At 43.8% G+C, this 21854-nt stretch overlaps 1 long non-coding RNA gene across 2 annotated transcripts in view; it reads left to right on the forward strand.

The window, feature by feature from the left end:
* LOC143836027 (uncharacterized) overlaps positions 1 to 16206 on the forward strand; it is a 32343-nt gene extending 16137 nt beyond the window's left edge. Inside the window, exons 3-4 of one of the 2 annotated variants that reach the window (XR_013230461.1) lie at positions 911 to 1000; positions 15297 to 16206. This is a non-coding gene — a long non-coding RNA (uncharacterized LOC143836027). Of the gene's footprint in view, positions 1 to 910; positions 3458 to 15296 lie in introns of those variants that run through there. The other variant, XR_013230460.1, reaches the window with a different exon arrangement.
* Positions 16207 to 21854: the final 5648 nt, after the last annotated feature.

Raw genomic sequence — 21854 nt, forward strand, 5'->3', positions numbered from 1 at the left:
CAGCCTAATTGTGAAGGATTGTGCTTGAACTCACAGCTCAGATTCCAGTCGGGGTACTGTTTTCTGCCTCTCTTGCTGTTTCTGTTTTCATTATCTTTCCCCTTCAGGTAGAAAACCATCTAAGATCTATACTGGTTTCTGAGCTTATGGAGACACCAGTGAATCCTTAATAAACCCAGGGATTTGTCTTGCACAAAGGTTATGAAGCAAAAACCCCAAACACACTATGTCCAGTTGGCTTGTGCTTTCCCCCACTCTACTTCTACCCCCACTGAAGCGCAGCATTCCAATCTGTGAGTTACCTCCTCAGCCAAATGAAGAAGAAAAAAACAGGGAGAGAAAAACAAAATCCTGTTTGAGATGGTTGCTTTTCAGTCGCTCAGCCAGCACTTGGAGAATGCTTAAGCCCTCCAAGGTTACGGGGAATATTTGACTGACCTTCCAACATCAAACATAACCCGCTGAACATTCATTATAAAGCCCTTCAGCATCTCAGAACAGTCAGTTCCACATGGCAATGAAAATTACATCCCTCCCATCCAGTAACCTGGGAACCAGTGAAGGCTAGCTCTATCCTGACTGACCTTGTCATCCCTGACGGACTTTGCCTTTAGCATAAAGCAGCCCCAACACAGATAAGACACAGAGGCACACAGGCCATTTAATTCTGCAGCTGCCCATTTTTCCCCTTCCTTCCCATTCTGTCTCTCTCCTCCACCCCCCCCCCCCATGCCCAGTTTTCATTTGACAGGTTTCTGTATACCTGCCTGCCAGGCTCCTTGGTTTAAATAAGGCCCCTGATACTTCCTCTGAGGTTCACAAGACAATGAGTAGAGAACTCTGTAATGAGTCTTCCCACCTGCAAGGTTTGTGAGCAGCTTCATGCATCTTTTTGCTGTTTTTATTCTAGGCATGTAAAAGGATTCTCTGAGGGAATGACGGGCAGAGAGCAGAGTTCTACCCTCGAAAGCTGCAGGAATGCTGGCTCTGCAGCCACAAAGTGAGCGGATTTCTCAAGCCTCCATCTGCAGTTTTTGCTCTCTGTGTTTCTGGAGGTGGATGGGGAAGCCAGGAAATGTCAAAATTCCTTAATCAGCATTGAGCTGTGCTGCAGGAAGACAATGGCAGGGACATATCATCAGCTGGGTGGAGGGAGGCTTAATTAAAGTGCCAGTATTTGTAGTCATTTTTCCCCCTAGCAACTGCGGGAACCAGAAAATAATTATTTTTCTAAAATTGGTTTCTTTTGGGGCAGGGCAGGAGGATGATCTGTTTAAGAAATTAGAATACATTTCATAATCATTGTATAAATTCAGACATTGTTTTTCTTTTTGCTCCATTAGTACATTTAACATTTTGTTACAAACTGTTGGCAATTTTTTTGTCTACAAATGGTAATCCTTTGGTTTGCATTTTTATAGGTTAGTTGCTTCTTCACCATTACCTCCAGCAATACCAGACTCTCTCCCCCTTTTGATTATTTGCATGGACATCCGCTCCTTATTTTACAGCCACCATATCTATGACAGATGGTATGGGAGGTTTATAGTTGCCCTACAAATGTATAACCACTGGTATGTTTATATCAGTTTTTAAACAGAGGCTGGAGAGCCATCTGACAGTGAGGCTGATTCTGTGAAGGCTCAAGGAGGTGGCAGGTCACAGTGGATGAGCAATAGGGTTGTGAGTGTCCTGCATAGTGCAGGGGGTTGGACTAGATGATCCAGGAGGTCCCTTCCAACTCTGTTATTCTATGATTCTAAGTAAGGCAGAGAACTGAGTTCATGAGAATGCACCACTGACATGCTTCGGTAAGGCTCAGTGCTGGAATGACTTACTAAATGATTTTGAAAGCCTTCATTTAAAAAAAAAACTAATGTATGCATGGAGACAAAGCATGTGGGTTGCCACTACACAACTGTTTATAGAATCATAGAGTTAGAAGGGGCCATACAGGCTATCAAGTCCAACCCCCTGCTCAACGCAGGATCAGCCCTAAGCATCCTAAAGCATCCAAGAAAAGTGTGTATCCAACCTTTGCTTGAAGACTGCCAGTGAGGGGGAGCTCACCACCTCCTTAAGCAGCCTATACCACTGCACAAAAGTCATGAAGTGCCCTGCTGCACCTTAAATCATGAAAGTCAAGTACATTTAGATGCTGGAGGGGGAGGCAGGGGCAGCAGGGGGCGGAATGTAGCATCCTCATTTTTGACTTTTAACTTTTGGGAGTGTTCCCAGAAAGTGTGCACCATTGTTATTGCAAATTTGTGTTGTAATGCAACAATATTCTATTTATAAAATGCAGAAAGGAGAAGGGGGAGGGGGAAGAAGAGATGAATAGTAGGCAGAGTTGATGCAGCAATACTTGAGGCAGGAATGGAGGAGAAAGCAGACTTGAATCCTGAGCTTTGCTGTGAACTGCCTTCCAGGGGGAGGGGAAGGGGGAGAAATTGTGCTTTCTGAGGATTCTCAAACCATGCAGCAAACAGGACTGCATTCAGATCTGCTCCTTAAGAGCCTGGTTTTTGTGTCAAAGGTTTGATATTCCACAGGACTTTAGGAAGGTGACTGTGGTATTTTTTTCACAGCTGCGGAACTAGTCCTGGTTTTTGTACTCTGCTTTTTGCCATCCAAAGGAGTCTCAAAGCATCTTACAATCACCTTTCCTTCCTCTCCCCACAACAGACACTCTGTGAGGTAGGTGAGGCTAAGAGAGTTCTGAAAGAACTGTGACTGGCCCAAGGTCACCCAGCTATGTAGTGGTTAAGTGTGGAGTCCACCACACTTAACCACTACATCAAGCTGGCTCTCTTAATAGGATGCCAGAAAAGTGGAACCTTTTAGAACTTGCAGGGCAAGGAAAATATAACAGCCTCTTCTGGCGCAGAGTGGTAAGACAGCAGACATGCAGTCTGAAAGCTCTGCCCATGAGGCCGGGAGTTCAATCCCAGCAGCCGGCTCAAGGTTGACTCAGCCTTCCATCCTTCCGAAGTCAGTAAAATGAGTACCCAGCTTGCCGCTGGGGGGTAAACGGTAATGACTGGGGAAGGCACTGGCAAACCACCCTGTATTGAGTCTGCCATGAAAACGCTAGAGGACGTCACCCCAAGGGTCAGACATGACCCGGTGCTTGCACAGGGGATACCTTTACCTTTACCTTTAGCCTGTCTCTTCATTCTTCCCTCCTGTTTGCCCCACCATTCTACTTTCTTATTGCTGCTACCCCCATCTTTTTATGCATTTCTACCTTCCCACCATTGCTTATTTTCTTCCCTCCATCACTTTCATATTAATTTTTCTACTTCCCATTTTGCCCCTTCCTTTCCTTGGCCTCTCCTTTTTTAAATTTTAAAAAAGTCTTGCCTTGGGATTGCTGGCAACACCATAATGCCAACTATAATCCTGTGTAATCTCAATGGCATTTTGTGAAATTGTAATAAATGTACATGTGCACACATTGCTTCTTTGTTTATATGTTTGTTTTGCAAGCCCCTTTTGTTCTGGGATTTTCTGCAAACCTGGGAGCTTTCCCAGTTATTTAGGAACATCTTCCCTTTCTCAACCTGGCCTCATTGGGCTGTGTTTTTGAACTATACTGTGAAAATGATGTTTTTCTGCTGGCTTAGTCCCCCATATCATGGGACAACAAATTAAGTTTTGACTATACTGTCCACTACCCAAATGTGCAAAGTTAGATGAAATGACCCACACTTTTCCCGTTCTACAATTCACATCCGTGTGCTACATCTTCTCTATCTGTTAAACAGAGGAAATCCAACCAGACTTTCACGGCTAGGTTGTAGCATGAAAAACTGCGAACCCTTTAATGCTCATAAAACAAGAGGTGTGAGAGAATGCATGCTGCATTTTTTTCTTTGAACTGGAGCATATATTAGGAGAGCAGAGAAACTAGCAGGCAAGCTCGACCTTAACTATTGCCTACTCTGTCACTATTCTTTAAAAAAAATAAAGACGTGTATAACCCATCTTTCTGCATGAATGGCATTTCCTTCTGCAAGAAAAGAGAGATTTGAGTTGTTAATGCCCTACACAGGGAATAGAGGATGTGCAATCTGTACTTTGTTGTACATAGCAGGTTTCTGGTGCGATAACTGGGCAGGACCCTATGCCTGCAATCCATTCCAAGGCTCCCACTTTGACGTGTGCTGCTTTGTCTTTCCCCCACTGCCTTAACACCTGTCACTGGAAGAGAACACCAGGTGAAATACCACCAATGAACATCTCTGTATGGCTGAGAGGCAAGCTATGGCAGAAACAATAAGCCATTGATCGACCAGCATCCAGTTCGATGGCAGCAGGAGGGAGTGTACAAAAGTACCTGGGACCCATTTACTTGCCAGGAGACTCAGGACTTGGGTGGTCTGAGTGACAAGAGTCCCAATTCCATTAGGGAGCCATTGATGTATTTAGGAAAGCTTGTAGTATGGAGCCTTTAAAAACTGACCCTCTACTTTCTATTCAGGGGGTAGACAATGATGAAGGAGCCCAGATTAATAGAGGCAGCACAGCTGAGTCAAATGGTCCTGTTTTGCAAAAAAAAAAAAAAATTAAAACGTGGAGAAAAGGAATCTTTTAAGGAGTGAGGAATAATTAAAAAATAAATGAACTAGCACTGATGGAGTGACAGAGGCCCTACTTGATTTGCAAAACCCAAGCATGTTTCATGGCCCCACTCTGCCCTTTCTATTCAAGGGAGAGGATCCTTTGAATAGAAGCCTCTGCAGCCAAGAAAATGCAGTGAGCATTAAAAATGTAAAGCCAGAGAATTCTCTTTAGTCAATTGCTTAACCTCAGGCTGTGTTTGTCACTGTCAGAGTGATGAATTGGGAGCTGTCTGAAATCAGCATGCTCACTTTAATAATGTCACTTTCCCCGAGACCTAATAAATGTCTTTCTGAACCAGCTGGACACAACCAATTCCTTAGACCAACAATTACCGATTTCACCAGGTTTTTGCTCTTCTTAACATTTAGGTCCCTGCTGCTGAAATTGGAAATCTTTATCCTTTCACACATTCTCTCAGCCATGAGAAAAAGAGGAGATCCAGTTTATTAAAGCCCTACACTGTGAACTGAGTAAGAAACATTGTGGACAGAGGTTGACTAGTACCCCTAATTTTTTATTCTTAATGTGACTGCTACTACTGACACAATCCAGAGATCCACATGTTATTGCATTTCGAACTGTGGTAATAATTCATCTATGGGGTTTTCCTAACCAGATAGGAAAATCAGTCAGGTTAATGATTACATTAGTGACGGCAGGTGGTTTCTCCCCAGAGAGGGTAGATCCCCCATCCCAATAGGTCAATGAACCCTCCCGGAATCAGATCTCTTAGGGTATTCTGCAGTGGCAGACATTTCAATATAATCAGACAAGCCCACCTTTTAATGGTTACTTTCATGATTATTTTTTATTGTTATAGATCTAACTGTATGTTGTTTTCTCCCAGATCTTGCACAGCCAAACAGAATTCCCTTCCCAGGCATGCATGAGCCCAAATCAGATTAGGACTGTGTAGGGATCCATCTCCAGGTGGGACCTGGGGATCCCCTGGAATTGTAGCTCATCCCCAGACTAAAGAAATAACTCCCCTGGAGAAAATAAATGCTTTGGAGGGTGGGCTCCAAATCCAGATCCAAATCCTTTATTGGCATATAAAAACAGTATTACGGTTGGAAGTGGAATAAATAGACATAAAAGCAAAGTTAAGGAAAAGACAAGGTAAATACATAAAGCCCATGCAGGAATTGATAAATATATAGCAATTTGTTCTTAAGCACAGTCCTGACACACTTTAATGGCATCTGTTATTTCTGTTTTGATGTTATCCAGAAGGAGGGAAAACCTTAAGATGATCAGGAAGCCCCTCCATAGCATTATACTCCACTGATGTCTCTCTCCACCCCAAATCTTCCCTATACTCAGCTCCACACCCAAAGTCTCCAGGTACTTCCCAACCCAGAGCTGGCAACCCTGGGACTGTGGTGTGTGAGATGGGGCTCCAGCCTTCCCCAATATGGAACAGGCTTAGTGGAGAACATTATTTGCTCTGTTGTGGAGGTATAGGGCAACCTCATCAATACAGGTAGCTATTAGCCAGTGAGGCAAGTAGCAGCCCTTTGGAGCTCTTCCAAGGTAGCAAAACAGCTTAGGGGGATGATAATTGTCCTCTCCCAACATTCTGGTTCAAAGCCAACTCTGTGCACATGAGAACTGAGTTCCCAGTACAAAGTGACAAGATGTATCTGATTGCATAGACCCCCAGAGAACAGAGGGAAATATGATGTTTACTTAGGCCCTATGAAGATTTATTTAGTATTATTATTGTTTCTATCCACCTTGGTCCCCAGTTGGAGGGGGAGGGGTGAGGAGGGGAGTTATACATGCTTGAAATCAATCAAACCTCCTATGACAAAATCATGAGTTGCGATCCAGACTATATCATGATGTCATCACCACATACTTAGGCCTTTTAAATAAATGTCATTAATCCCTCTAACACTCAGGCTCCAAGGAGTAGTTCAGGCACAGATTCCATCATCAGATTATGTAGAACTCTTGGTACAATTAAATGACTACAGTTTGTGTCCCTTATAAGGAGATCACATGGGTCAGTTCAGTTTAATTGAAGGAACCATATGACTGGTATTTACACAGATACACAATCAATCTTACTTTAAATGTGTACGTTCAAATCACCACAGATTGAAAATTACCAAAAATCATTTGCATCAGAATTTAACCCAGAAGGACAATGATGATGAAGAAGAGTTGGTTCTTATATGCCGCTTTTCCCTACCCGAAGGAGCTCAAAGCGGCTTACAGTCACCTTCCCTCTCCTCTCCCCACAACAGACACCCTGTGGGGTGGGTGAGGCTGAGAGAGCGCTGATATCACTGCTGGTCAGAACAGTTTTATCAGTGCCGTGACGAGCCCAAGGTCACCCAGCTGGCTGCATGTGGGAGAGCACAAAATCGAATCCGGCATGCCAGATTAGAAGTCCGCACTCCTAACCACTACACCAAACTGGCTCTCAAGGAAATGAACAGATCAGGCAGATGAGGATCATATTTTGTTATCTGTTAGTCGAGACATAAGAGCCTCTTGTGGTGCAGAGTGGTAAGGCAGCTGTCTGAAAGCTTTGCCCATGAGGCTGGGAGTTCGATCCCAGCAGCCGGCTCAAAGTTGACTCAGCCTTCCATCCTTCCGAGGTCGGTAAAATGAGTACCCAGCTTGCTGGGGGGTAAACGGTAATGACTGGGGAAGGCACTGGCAAACCACCCCGTATTTAGTCTGCCATGAAAACGCTAGAGGGCGTCACCCCAAGGGTCAGGCATGACCCGGTGCTTGCACAGGGGATACCTTTACCTTTAGCCGAGACATAAAATGCTCATGGTGAAGCACTATTTTTAAATTAAAAATCTTTAAGCAAATAGCAATGCCCCCCCCCACACACACACACACATTTTTTAAAATCACCAAATACTAGCAAAGAAAGTAATTCATGATGAGACACTGGCCACCTGTAGCACTGTCTTGGGGGCTGCCACAGAGCTATGGGGTCCCAATAACAAACCTGTAGCCCTAAAATAAGCAGATATGGACAGATGCAGCTTGTCATGTACTGAAGAGGCAGATAACCCACTAACTATTCAAGGAACAGGAGCCCTGGCTTCCTTTGCCTCTAGTCTTCCTATATAAGTGGTATCAAGCTGAAAATGCTTCAGTAGCATCAGGGTTGAAAGAGATGATGGCATATCACAGTGAACATCATGTAGCAAGAACAGTGCTAGCCTCAGGCTAGGGGTATCTCAGTACCAATCCACTCAGTGTGTGCAATGGGGGTAGTCAGTATCTCACCCTAACCTTGCTTCACAGGATTGCTATTATGAGAATGAAATGAGAGAACTTCACATCAGCTGCTCAGAGAAGAGTCAGATTGAAATAGTTTTGCATTTGTTTTCCCATTCTCCCATTCTTCCTTCCATTTCCCCTTCAGGCCTATATCTTTGCTAACTTGCAGCCTCCCCCCCCCCAAAAAAAAAACCCACACTTAAAGCCACCAATAATGTCCAACTGCAGCATTTCATAAAAAAAATAAACTCCATCAGTAAAGAGAAGCTCTGCTCTTTTAAAAGGAAATAATGATGCATACAGCTGGTGTTTCAGGCTGCAGTGTTTGCAGAGAACCACTAATTAAAACATTGCTTCTGTAAGTATGCTGATCCCATTGATTCTAACCCCCTCTCCCCTCCTCAGCCCTCAAACACACACAGTTAATTTGCTGCTAGGAAAGCAAAGTCGCAAGGGTCCTCATTATAAAAATTTCACTGGCTGCAGCTAATGGTTGTAATTAATAGGTGCAATAAATTTCAAATGGCCAGCCAGGGTGTTCATTAGTTTCAGCCTGAGTCAGCACCAGTGGGCTAGCCTGTTACTTAATAACCCATTTTCTTACAGAAGGAGGGTGTCTTCTGTAGTTCCACACAACCAGGGCTTTCCTGCCAAAAAAGAGTAAGCTATTTGTAGGAAACAGTTTAGTTTAGCACACACCTCTGCCTATGGTGGGAGCTGGTCTTAGGATGGTGCCTAACCCACTCCAGAGCACAGGGAAGAGGAAGAGGTCACAAATCGCCGGCAAATGAATTTAACCTCCCTGATATATTAGGAGCAAATGGGAACCACCTCTGATTTGTTCCCTTTTCATCAAACAACATCATTATGAAAGTGAATAATGGAAGCCTACCCAGAAGTACAGTAAAATCAGAGCACCTTTAAGACCAACAAAGATTCATTCAGGGTGTGAGCTCACGCCCTGAATAAATCTTTGCTGGTCTTAAAGGTGCTACTGGACTCTGATTTTATTGTACCCAGAAGTACTTCCTAGTTGATCTATCACACATGTTTTAGTGAACATGTATGTCTCTATGACTTGATGGCAAGGAATATTGAGCTCCTGTGTAGTAGTAGTTTCCTGACCTGGATTACCCAGGCTACCCTGTTCTTGGACACTCAGTGGGGTCAGCCCTGCTTAGTATTTGGATGGAAAGCCACACCAAGGAAGATAAGGATTGCTATGCAGGGGCAGCAGCCAATGGCAAACCATCTCTGAAAACCCTTATGGGGTTGTCATGTTGGCTGCAACATGATTGCAAAAAAAGAGTAATGGTTAATTATATTTAACACTTTAGGAATGTTTGGAATGCTTGCAGACTATTTCTGTACTTTGCCTGGAGAAAAAAAATTACTGGCTGTTTTAATGGCAGTTTAATGTATGAAAAAGAGAACTGATGTTTTTATGGCATGGAAATATCACTAAACCTGGTAGATATCAGCCCATGAAGCCTTTGTTAGAGGCAAAGGACACTCCCCCCCCCCCCCCCCAGATCTGCTGGGAGCCCTACCTATATTCCTCAAAACAATCCTGTAAGGTAGACCTACTTATCCTTGTTTTGCAGAGGGGCATTGCAGAGATAATGGCTTGCCTTAAGCTTCCTGGGGAAGGCCGGGTTTGGGGTAGGGAGGGACCTCATAGATTCTACCCTCAAAACCAGCTGTTTTCTCCAGTGGAACTGATTTCTGTTATCTGGGGATCATCTGTAATACCAGGAGATCTCTAGATAACACCTGAAAGTTAGCAACCCAAGTTCATAATAGAGATAGGCTTGGCATTTCTCAGCCCAGGAATAGGCAGGAGGAGCTTCTTTTCTAAATGCCTATGTCCAATGTAGCATACCTGTCTCTGCTCTCTGTGCTGTGAAATCTGAAATGGTGCTTTTAGCTACTTCTGCCTCTTAGAAATGCTCTTTTAATAGTTGCACAGAAGAAAGAATTTCTGCTGATATTAGCAGAAATCCAATAATGAATTTTATCTCTGTGCTACCAAATAATAAGTAAAATGCTTGCCTGTAGAAAAAACACACACAGGAATCTTGTTTGGAAACCCCAGCTGATATCCTTGCTTCCTCCTGTCCCATATACAATTCTTAAAAGTGACAGAATCCCTCTTTTGTCTTGCATCTGGTGACAGGCAGTCCACCTTTCAAGTGGAATGCTGCTCAATGGTTCCTGTGGGTCGAGGGATGTTTAACAGTCCTTCTTGAAAGGGGTTTTAAGCACTGCGAGGGCACTGCATATAATCCTGGCATTGTCCAGAGAAGGATCAGTGGGACTGAGCTCATGGTTTTCAGAGTGACCTTTTTCTGAGCATCCTGTTTTAGAAGGATATCTTCTTGCATCTCTTAGACATGAGAGTAATCTGTGGGGTTTTGTTAAATGCATGAACAACCCCTCCCCCCAGTTTGGTTTTCAAAACAAAATGACACTCAGTATATACATAGCTTATCTTCACCTGCCTATGCTACACGAGGAACTTTGGCAAAGAGACATTATGCTGAGAAACATGATTAAAACTGCCATCTCCCCCCTTTCCTTTGTCCTAGCCATGTAAAAACCTGCACTGTGCCTGGCGCTATCCAGATGAATCCATTTGAGTTTGCAAAAGAGTTTCAGAGAAAGTTTGCATGCTGGTTTGTATTTTATAGTATGATATTTTGGCCTTAACGATGTAAGAAAATAGAGCATTTTTACACATGAGGCTCACGATGCTTGGTACATAGAGCCCCTTTTGATTGCTCTAAAGCAGAGGTGGCCAAAGTTTGCACCGACTGCTTCAGTGACTCCATCCAGCCACCTCATTCTCTGTCATCCCCTTCTTCTTTTGCCCTCAATCGCTCCCAGCATTAGGCTCTTCTCCAGGGAGTCCTTCCTTCTCATGAGGTGGCCGAAGTATTTGAGTTTCATCTTCAGGATCTGGCCTTCTAAGGAGCAGTCAGGGCTGATCTCCTCTAGGACTGACCGGTTTGTTCGCCTTGCAGTCCAAGGGACTCGCAAGAGTCTTCTCCAGCACCAGAGTTCAAAAGCCTCAATTCTTTGACACTCGGCCTTCCTTATGGTCCAACTTTCGCAGCCATACATTGCAACTGGGAAGACCATAGCCTTGACTAAACGCACTTTTGTTGGCAGGGTGATGTCTCTGCTTTTTAGGATGCTGTCTAGATTTGCCATAGCTTTCCTCCCCAGGAGCAAGCGTCTTTTAATTTCTTTGCTGCAGTCCCCATCTGCAGTGATCTTGGAGCCCAGGAAAATAAAATCTGTCACTATTGTAATAACCACTAACTCATTTTAGAAAATGAGTGGGGTTTTGTCCAACAAAGTTTTTATTCTCCAGTGTAGATGTGATTGGCTGTGCAGATCTGCAAAAGCATTGCTTTGGCAGAAGCTGCCACCACAGCTCAAGGCTCTCCATGATGTGACTGAAGGTAAGCTGTGGCGACTGTTTTGTAAGCAGCTGCACCTCGTGTGGGCTCAAAAAGGGCTCTGGTGGCTGAGGTTGCCACCGTAGCTCCCTGCCCAGCAGCTAGAACAACTAATGCTCCTTCTCATCCCAGAGGCTTCTGGAAATGCCTTGCTGCAAACGGTGCGTGCCCAAGAGGATTTCCCTAGTTCTGGCCATGTTGCACCACGACTGAGGAATCAGGAGGAAAGTAGTCATGGCTCCTGTGCTTCTGGGGGGGGGGGGGGCAGTGTAGACAGGAGTCAGGCAGTGGTGGTGGCAGAGGAGGCAGTGGCTGCAATCCTCCAAAATCTGTCTTGATTTCTTGAGACTGGGCTAGCCCTGTCTAACAGGGAAGCAGTGATCATGTGAGGGAGCCAGGGCCACCTCTTGCTTCAGGTGATAAAATACAGCATTTGTATGCCCAGTTAATATCCATGAGTAGATTGTGTGGGCCAGGGGTAGTCAAACTGCAGCCCTCCAGATGTCCATGGACTACAATCCCCATGAGCCCCTGCCAGCAAATGCTGGCAGGGGCTCATGAGAATTGTAGTCCATGGACATCTGGAGGGCTGCAGTTTGACTACCCCTGGTGTGGGCTGTTTGCTTGCCATAAATCTGCCGACAGAAGTTGTTGGTCTGCAATAGCAAAACTTATTAGCCTTCTCAGGTTTCCTCACTCTTCTCCTCATCAGCAAAGAGAAAATCAAACCGGGTAAACAGGATGGGGTTGATCTATCGATTCCATTGACAGAGACCCATGCAAGGTGAAAGTTTTCTTCTGACACTAGCCATCCTTGTGCTGAAATGAGAGTGCTGCAGAAATACCGACAGCTGAGCGCTTCGTTTGGTATCTGCTTTGTTAAAAGGGTGAGGGGAAAGCATGAAAAACTGTGAAACAAACTGTAAGGGACAAGGATCTAAAACCCCAGCCTGCTTGTGATAACTTTGTCATAAGAGCATCTTTACTACTGAGAAGAATTTTACTACTCATATATCAAATCAGTTGATGCCACACACAAAACTGGATGAAGGGGAGATTTCTATAAGTTTACAAACTAGCTATTATGCCTGGAATATAAAGAATGAATGTTGGGCAGTCAATATTTAAACAAAAAGACAAATTAACCCCATCTGTTATATTTGTCAGAGAAGCACTATAATAGCAAAGAACTGGAATATACACCCAGACCTTATAACTGCTGGAGTGGGGAGAGCAATATCCAGCCCTCCAGCTTCTAGATACCACTAACCAATTTTGGCTTTGACTGATATTTTTTTAATCTAGTGTGTTTTCTAAAATTAACTTCCAGCTTTGGTAGGAAGAAGACTATCAAATTGTTCTTCAATTCTATTTTCTGCCTTACAAGAGATCTGTGAGTTCTGTTTGGTGCTAGAAATAGAAGTCACTTAGAGACGTGCTGCATTTCCAAGGGGGAATCCTTCTCATTTCTCTTGCAACTTTTTTGGGACTGATCATGGCTCCTTTGCCTTAAACCCGGAGTTACAGACAGCTAAGCATCAGCTGCTGAAGGAACAAGAGCAGACCAGTCTGGGTTTTATTCTAGTGAGTTGACAACCATGATCCCAGCATGCCTTTGTGTGGCATGAAATCTTTTTTGCATAAGGTCCAATTTTAAACTAGTCAGATCAAAGGGCTTCTTCTATTGCCATATGAACTACTATGCAACAGACAGAGCTGAGTGCTACCCCCTTTTCAATATGTCATATCACCCCTTTCTTTAAAATAAATCCAGCCTCCATAGCTCAAAAGATCAGTTTGATCCTCATAGAAGTATTCAATTAGTATCCCTGTGGATTTTCCCCTCCCATAAGAGACCAATGCAGCAAGTTATTTTGGATGCATTAAGACATCCAAGGAAAGCACTATGCAGGGATCATCGAGGCTCTGGAAGAGCTGTTCCATAATCATTTCTGTCATGTTGACTTTTTTTTTAAGTTGTGGTCTCCAAAAGCTTTTGGGCCCCAATTGCAGCTGCCTTATCATTAAAAGATTCAATTGGGAACAGCAGCAAAAACAGGGCTGCACATTCCATGGGGGTTTTGTTCAGCTGAAGGCAAAGGGGATTTCGCTCATTACTTTCCCAGAGCAAGAAAACATTTTGGTTTGCAACAAAGAAACTGGTTAAATGGGCTCTTTATTCCCTCCATCCCCATTCCTATTATTGCTAGTTAATTAGGCATTGGCCATCCAAGTCCTACTTTTTCACTACTACAAGCAGTGCAATCAAAAAAGCAGGTGTGTGGTATGACCTTTGCGATTGGCAGTGGGGTAGACAAAAGGGGGTGTCTGCCATACTAGCAGAGAGCACTTTGTAAGGTCGCTGTGTCAGAAAGGGCCAGAGTATCAGATGCTTGGATATATCTCCACACCTCTGTCACTTAAATTACTACACAAACACATAACTGCTCGACAATTCACTGAAAAATGGAAAGAAAATTAAGGGAATCTTCTGCCGACAGCAATGTGTGGTTAAGGCAGATTCACACATGGGCAGAGTACCAAGCTGCCTTAAGCCCGGATCCTTTAGGATGGATGCTAACCAAGTAGGTGAAAAATCATTAGGCCTGCTGGTTAAATGCAGTTGGAAGAAAAAATGCCCCTCTCCCTTTAGCAAAGGCATTATGCATGCTATTTACCAGTTGATGTTATTTACCTGTGTCCTATGAAAAACTTCAGCTGCCCATTTCCAGACAGTAATCCTCTATTAAAAGGACAGGACATCTTTCTCCAGGCTTTGAAGTGCAGGTTTTCATGCTACCAGCACATCCAGTTGTTGATAAAGGCGTAGCTATGAAGGCCGGCTGGCAATCCTAGACCATGCCAAAGTCCACTATTTTACTTATGCTGTGCTTCCCATCATGGAATCTGCAAGGTACACTTCTGAGTAAACAGGTTTAGGACCAGGCTGTAAAAGTGTTACCTGAAGGCAGCCCCCTGCAGTGCTGTGTGGTGGGAAGGAGCATGCATACTACAATGGCAGCTTGAGCAAGAACATCCACACAAAAGTTGCTGCTGTCTCCTGCATGCTCCCTGGAAATTACAAATTAATTTGTCTCACCCAAAGTCCCCCCCCCTCCAAAAAAAAGTTACTAAAATATATGCTTGAGGCTGAAAATCCGGACTGTTCAGTGGCTCAGCTCCTGCTTGGACACCATTAAAACTTGATTGCAAGAAAGTGCTTCTAATGACCTTGCTGCTCTCTACATGCCTGTTAACTATCACATTGTGGCTCTTTCTTGGAAATAGTTTTGCACTGCATCCTAGATTCCGCTATGATAGATTGCAGGCAAAAGGGTCTTTGAACCCTCCCTCTGAAAAGCAGAACCTTTTTCTTTTAGAAGCCTCTTATAATAACTGAACAGCTTTTCTTTCACTTTTGAATGGAGTGAGGTTCTAAACAGTGATGTGTGTGTGTGTGCGTATATGCTCTCTGCTTACCAGTCCTTACCACATTCATCCTGATAAGCCTTCAGGGCCCTTGATAGAGTCAGAACCTTCTTATTGGTTCCAAAATAAATATGGTTGAATTTTTAAAAGGGAGTTAAGAAAATCTGGATTTCATGCAGCTTTGCTGAAGTGCCCAAGGAAGTGGATTATTCCTCTGTGTAGCCCATGGCTTTTAGCCCTACATGAGTTATGAAAAGCAATCACATAGGAATAAAAAGCCATAGACCACAGCAGAGGGCTTAAGGAGGATAAGCCGAAAGCCTTTAGAAGCACACAAAAGAAAGGGATGAAAATAACTTCCAAGTTGGGGCCACCTGGATTTTGTCTTTAGTGCTTCACATCCCAGAGGTATTCCATGAGTTTTTACCATGGCTGTTCAAGCCCTCAATAATTGCTCAACACAGACAGTTTCCAGTCTAGTCTAAGTTCATTCCTAATGGCATTCGTTTTTTACTTTTTGAGCAGGTCCCTCAAACAAGCTTTTGGTGACCCCATCTGATTTGGAGAGCGAGAATGATGCAGAAGGCACAAGTTTCAACAGCACTGAAAGCCCTCATGGAAGTCAAGTATCTCGGGGTCCAGATAGCAGATGCTCTCCAAGTCATGCAAAAGGTGTTGGGTGCAGCTCGGATGTTTATAAAGACTCACTAGAACATGTTGACTGCTGAACACTTGGGAAGTGAGATGTGATTCTGAGAAACTCTGAAAAGGAAAAGGACTTCCTCTTGCAAAACTGTCTTCACAGCAGTACAACTGACTAGACTTAGATTGTCAATTCAAGTCTTTGGCACTGAACTCTAAAAAAGGATTTCTAGCTCATATAACAGATTAGATTGAAAGTATGAGCTTTTGTGTGCACCATGACCATGACACTGTATATGAGGAAGTGTGCGTGCACACAAAAGCTCATACCTTGAATAAATCTTTGTTGGTTTTAAAGGTGCCACTTGCACTCTAGATTTGTTACCCTGCTTCTGACCAACATGGCTACTCGTTTGAATCAAAGTTACTGGGCTGTATTTTTCAGATGCTGAAGTGGGTATTTTAAATGGACTGAAAATTCCTTACATACACCTTTGTCAAATTTTCTGATTTGGCGCAAAATCAATAATCCAAACTTAAATGTTTATGTTAAAACAGAAAAATAAAAATGCAACATTTAGCTGATCATTATTTAGCTGGTCATTAGTGGATGTCATTTGTTTGCTGTGTTATAAAATGAAGAGAAAACACCTGACAAGCTAAACATAGAAGCACTATGGCAAACTGTCCAAACTAAGCTGAAATGGTAGTAGCATTGTAAAATTTCATGCATGAGCATAGGCATCCATGGAAGGACTTGAATGCATAGATTCCATTTCAAAAATTCACATTGGCTATTTCTTCTGTAATTATATGTCTCCAACAATACATGGTTCTTATGGGCATAACTTAGGGTGGTTTCAGATATGCATTTACTAGGCCCAAAGCTACATGAAGTACTAGGCCCAAAGCTACTTCAATGGCATGAAGTTCATTTCCATCCACAGAAAGACATGCTTGGGTTAATATGCCAGAAGAAAATGTCCCAGTGAAACAGGAGCCACTAGTTTCTCTTTCAGTAGTGAATTATTCTTCAGCTTGTTCCTGGAAGCAGGTCTTTCAGAGACATCTGGCACTATACATATTAAAAAGTACAACTTCACTTGTGGTGAGAGCATTGCCAAAGTTAGCTTTACAGTGTTTCTACAAAAGAAAAAAAAAGCTACAGTGCCCTTTCGCCTGAAATGTGTTCACTTTGACTGTAACATAAAATAAAAAGAGGAAAAGAAACATTTTAAAAGCACATGTACATTTCTTCTCACTGTAGGCTTTCATTCAATTCCCAGACACAAGAAATGCAAGCCCTGATTTAAGCATCTCTCATGAAAATAGCCTGAAATGAAGAATAGAATGGATGCTGGCGTGCAGAGCTCTGAAAGGTGTACAAAACAAAACTTTTTTTGTCGTTCCCAGACAAAAGGGATAAAGAGGATTGAACCGAGTGTACAATTTCCGCCTCCTGCGTTTCAGGTGGATGGTCTCCTCAGCTGCCTTTTCAAAAGACCTTCGCTCTGTACTGCAAACTAGGGAACTACAAAAGAAAATGCGGATTCTCAGAATAAGGAAAATGCTTTAATTAAGGAGGAACAAAATCTCCCCGGTGCTCCTTCCTACAGATGGGAACAGTTCCTGCTCTTTAATGAATGCGTCTGCACCTTGTGCTCAAGATGGAATTTGTGGGCTAAATCCGCCAAGCGCCTGTGGAAATCAATGGATTTACATCAGTTTGCCCAGCTGAAGCTTTGGCTCTCTGCCCTTACCTTCTCCCTGCACAAATGAGGTTCTATGCTTGCTCAACAGCAGTGGGATTATTTACTAATTTACTAAAATAGGGGATTGGCTAGAATAGGAAGCATTCCCACCTTCTTCTAGCATGGTCTTGGGAGATTTCGTTATTTTAAGACCATTTAGAAAGCAGGGGTTTTTTTTCCTGGCAGGAAACACCTCCTACAACATGGAGAACTGTTTGACCCACATAGCGACTGTTCAGCTATGTTGTTCTACTAAACCAAGTATATATATATATATATATATATATATGCCTGTGTGACCTAGTATACACACATTGTGCGATGCAGTCAAGCATACTCTACATGAACTATGAACATATACTATATGTGTTCTATAACGAAGAGGCACGGTAAACAATCTGCAAAGTCTAGAGAAGCTCATATATCCTGTATATCAAAGCTGGCTACACATAAGAGATCGAATGTGGCAGAGTGAGTGGCATGTTGGATTCAGACTCTCGATGTCTGGATTCAAATTACTGCTCAGTCGTGAAGCTTGCTGGGTGACCTTGGGTCAGTCACGCTCTTCCAGCTTATGCTGCCTCACAGGGTTCTTGCGAGGATCAGGAAGGACAAACATGTACATGTAATAAAAAGGAAGAGCCTGGTGCTGTAGTGGTTAGAGGGTCATACTACGAATGGGGCAGACACCACTCAAATCCTTACTTAGCCATGTAGCTCACTAGGTCACCTTCGGCCAATCACTCTCTCCCAGCCTAATCTACCTCACAGTGTTGTTGTAAAGAAAAAGCAAGAAGAAGAAAACTGTTTACCACTGCGAGTTCTTGGGAGGAAGGGGTGGACTAAGATTGTGACAGGAATAAATACAGATAGGGTGTTTTTTAAGCAGCTCACGTTACTGTCCTGAAATGCTAAATCTGTTTATGGCCAGAGCACAAATCTATTTACTTTCTCCACAACAAGGACCCATCATTCTCTTACATCATTCCTCAATTTTGTCCTTTCATCAGCAACCCTGTGAGGTAGGTCAGGCTGATGGTGTGGGACTGCCCTGAGGTCACCCATGGAGCTCCCATGGCACAGTAGGGAATCCTTGGTTTCCCAGTTCCTAGTCTAGCACTTTAACTATAGCATGCTGGCTCTCAAACAAAGAAATCAGGTATTCTCCCCACCACCACCACCACCACCACCACCACCAGTTTTAATTAAGGGTTTATGTCTGGCTGTTTGCGTCATGAAAGGATAAAATCAGGATCAGTGACTGAAAACTTTGCTACAGGTGCACTCTGCTCTCTGCCACATACCCTTTCATTGCCATGCAAGGACATTATGCCCAAAAACAGCCTACATAAAGTCATGACCAATGCAGATAATCTGTTTCTAAATGATATATCCAATAGTAATGGAAGCAACTGCTAAGTGGACACCTGTGACATATACACACCTTGTTTGCTGTACCATAGATTAACTATGACCTCTACGTTTTCACAGGCCCAAAAGCTTCTGCATATCTATGGAAAGGTTTCTTACATGCTGTCCTCAGGGCTCGTATACATTAAATGTGCGTTCAGCACATCATTCCAGTGGGCATGGGGAAACAGCTAGGGGCTGAAGCTTTTCCTTTTTAATTCTCCAGAAACTTTCCACATTTACCAGTTATGCAGCTGTATGGAAAAAGTACTAGTTATGGTCCATAACTGGCAGCAATTTGAACTATCTGGTTGTACTGAGAGACAGATGGGTAAAGAAACTATGGAGTGTTGCAGCCCATCCCAAACTATATCAAGTAATAGAAAAGAGGAAGAGTCCAGTAACAAAGACTAACAAAAATTTTGGCAGGATATGAAAGCTCCCTCCCTGCTACAAATCTATTAATCTTTAAAGTGCTAGTGGACTCTTGCTCTATTCTCCTGCTGCAGACAAACACAGCTACCCTGTACCCAGCAATTTAAACTTTTCACAGAGTCTAAACCACAAATGTTGTCCCACCTCCCACGATTACTACTTCGTCCTTTCCAGAGGAACTGTTTATACAAATGGAGGATGTAAAAGGCAGACTGCATGATATGAATCTCTCAAAGCAAGCCTATTAAGAAATTCAGATTCCATAATTACAGATAGCAAATACTGGAGAGAGGCACATGCATATGATGGATTTCTCTCCACTTTGCATAATATTCAGCAGTAAATACACAAACGCCACTTTCAAAGGTGGCTTTAAAAAGATTTCCTGTAATTAAAAAAAACAACAATTTAGAATATACTTCACTTTAAAGGTGGCTCTTTAATTAAGATTATAGCATAAAGGTATCTTCTGAAGTAAGGGGTATTTTTTATCATCGTTTATGAAAACACTCAAATTGTAGCCCTTGATTTCAGATTAATCAATCCCAGAGAGCTAGTTTCCACCGATTCGTTACTCCTACGTCCCTGATTGGAGTCAGCAGTCACAAACATGCTGCCCCTACCCTGATTGTTTAAGGGTGGATACAACATGTCAAGAGGTAAAAACACTCTGTCTTCCTCAGCAGGGTCCCCAACCAGGCTCTGACACCCCTTCCTTTGTTCCCCCTTCATTACTGCTCCATTCTTACCCACATGGCATCCATGAGTTCCCCCAAAAGGCTTCTTCGGAGTCCCACATGAGCCCACCTGGCGTAGATGATTTCACCTACCAAAGAGAAGCCCCCCGCCCCATGGCAGTCCATGCCAAGATGGGCAATTTGACCACAGGCCTTTAGCAAGCACAGCAGCAGCAGCAGCAGCAGCAGAGCCCCCGCAGCCTGGCTCGGCCTTTCCTAAACTTTCTCTGAGAGCAAGTTGCAGGAAAGGGTTGCTGCTTCTCTGATCAGCACCGTCGGAATCCAGCGGATGGCTAGAACAGTGTGAGCCAATTCCCACTCTGACACTCGTGCCTCTGGAAACTGAGCAGGACCCAACTAAACCGGACTCATTTTTGAAGCCCCTGACCCCTCCCTTTCCCACCACCCCCTCCCCCTCCCTTTGCTCTCTCCCACTAGTAGCCGAGCAGCTACTGTTGTGTTTCATACTTGAACTGATTCCACATCAAGCTAGGCACTTGGTGAGGAATTGGGGGGGGGGGGCAGTGGGGAGATCAGGTATTTCTCCATTCCTAACTCTGGAGGGCCTTGGTAACAAAGGCTCTATTTAACCAGATCCTGTGAAGCAGAAACCTCTTGTATCTACTTCACTGCCTTTGATCTAACTCCCCCAGTGGGATGTGTATTAGTCATGTCCCTCCCGCTAAGCTCTTGCAGCCAAGAACCTGGGGCATAAGCTCCCCCTCCCATTGCTTCCCCTGTTTTGGAAAGCCTCCCCGAGGCTAAGGCATGGCAGAAAGGCGCTCACCCATCCCTGTCTCGGCACAGCTGCTCCTCTGCACTCCAGCCTCTCATTCCAGTCTGCTCCCCTTTGCCCGAAACGCGTCACCTTCCCAGCATCAAGATTTTCAGGGATGAGGTACAGACACTTATCCCTGCCTTTTATCACTCGCCCAACCATTGAAGTGACAGCATCAATATTCCGCTATGCCTTCGAGTCCTCTTTTATTATGAGCTTTTTTCCCCTTGCTGTGACTAAGCACCTTGCAAAATCCATTCAGTCCTGGCTTAGCATCCTGAGAACATTGAAGTTGGTGGATGCTTTTCTTTTTTTCCAAAAGGGCTTTACTGGCAGCTGGACAAGGGGCAAACAAAGGAAATATTTGACTGGATGCCTAGATCTTCTGGTACTGAATGTGCTTTTTAACTCCTGCCTTGTGCAGCTCCTCTGCTGTGGCCCCTTTATCTCAAGAAGCTTTGAAAGCGGGAGCACTCTGGGGAGATATACTAAGTGGGTGAGGTCTCTGGATTATAGGCTTCTAAAGAGACTCAGGATCCAATTTGCCACATGTGCAACCAGCTCCTACAGTATCAGAATTTCTTTGCACAGTTATTAATTGTCTTAGCAACTTTTATCTGCAGATACCTTAAAGTGAGCCTGTCTGGAAACCAAGGCAATATTACATTGTCTATTGATTAAGTTCAGTAAACATAGGCAGATTGTGAGTGGGTGGGCAGGAAGGGTTGTGTCAGTGCTTAGCCCTTGTGGCCCTTTCTTGCATGCCCAAGGAAATGCCAATCGCCACTTTGGAGTTGGGAGGTGAAGTTCCTCTAGGCCAGACTGGCCAGGAATTCCAGTTTGGGGGGGGGCACAATCTGGGCATGGAATTGGGGTCACTATGGGTGGGCAGGTAGCTGTGAGTTTCCTGCATTGTGCAGGGGTTGGACTAGATGATCCTGAAGGTACCTTCCAATTCCATGATTCTATGATAGATCATAAAGAAGTACCTCACATAGATCCTTTTTGAAGCAGCTTTCCACAGTAGGGAGTCGAGGGTATTTCTTGAACAGTGAAGGAAGCATGCAGGTGGGACCATTCAGCCGTGGCTTAGTCTACACTGGGCTTTTTACCCATTGCCAGCTCAAATAAATCTCTGCCATCCACACTGAATTCAATTTCCACTTTGATTCTGGGCACTTTAAATTTCACCTCTGCAACATGCATGATTGATCCAGAGTGACTCTACCTACCCCACCCCCTCCGCGATATCCAGAAGTGGATAAAACCATCAATATTTTAAAAATCAGCATCGGTAAATGTGCAGATCTCTGCTTTTTGTGAATTAACT

The sequence above is a fragment of the Paroedura picta genome, chromosome 4 (genome assembly GCF_049243985.1).
Source record: "Paroedura picta isolate Pp20150507F chromosome 4, Ppicta_v3.0, whole genome shotgun sequence".
Classification (NCBI taxonomy): Eukaryota; Metazoa; Chordata; class Lepidosauria; order Squamata; family Gekkonidae; genus Paroedura; species Paroedura picta.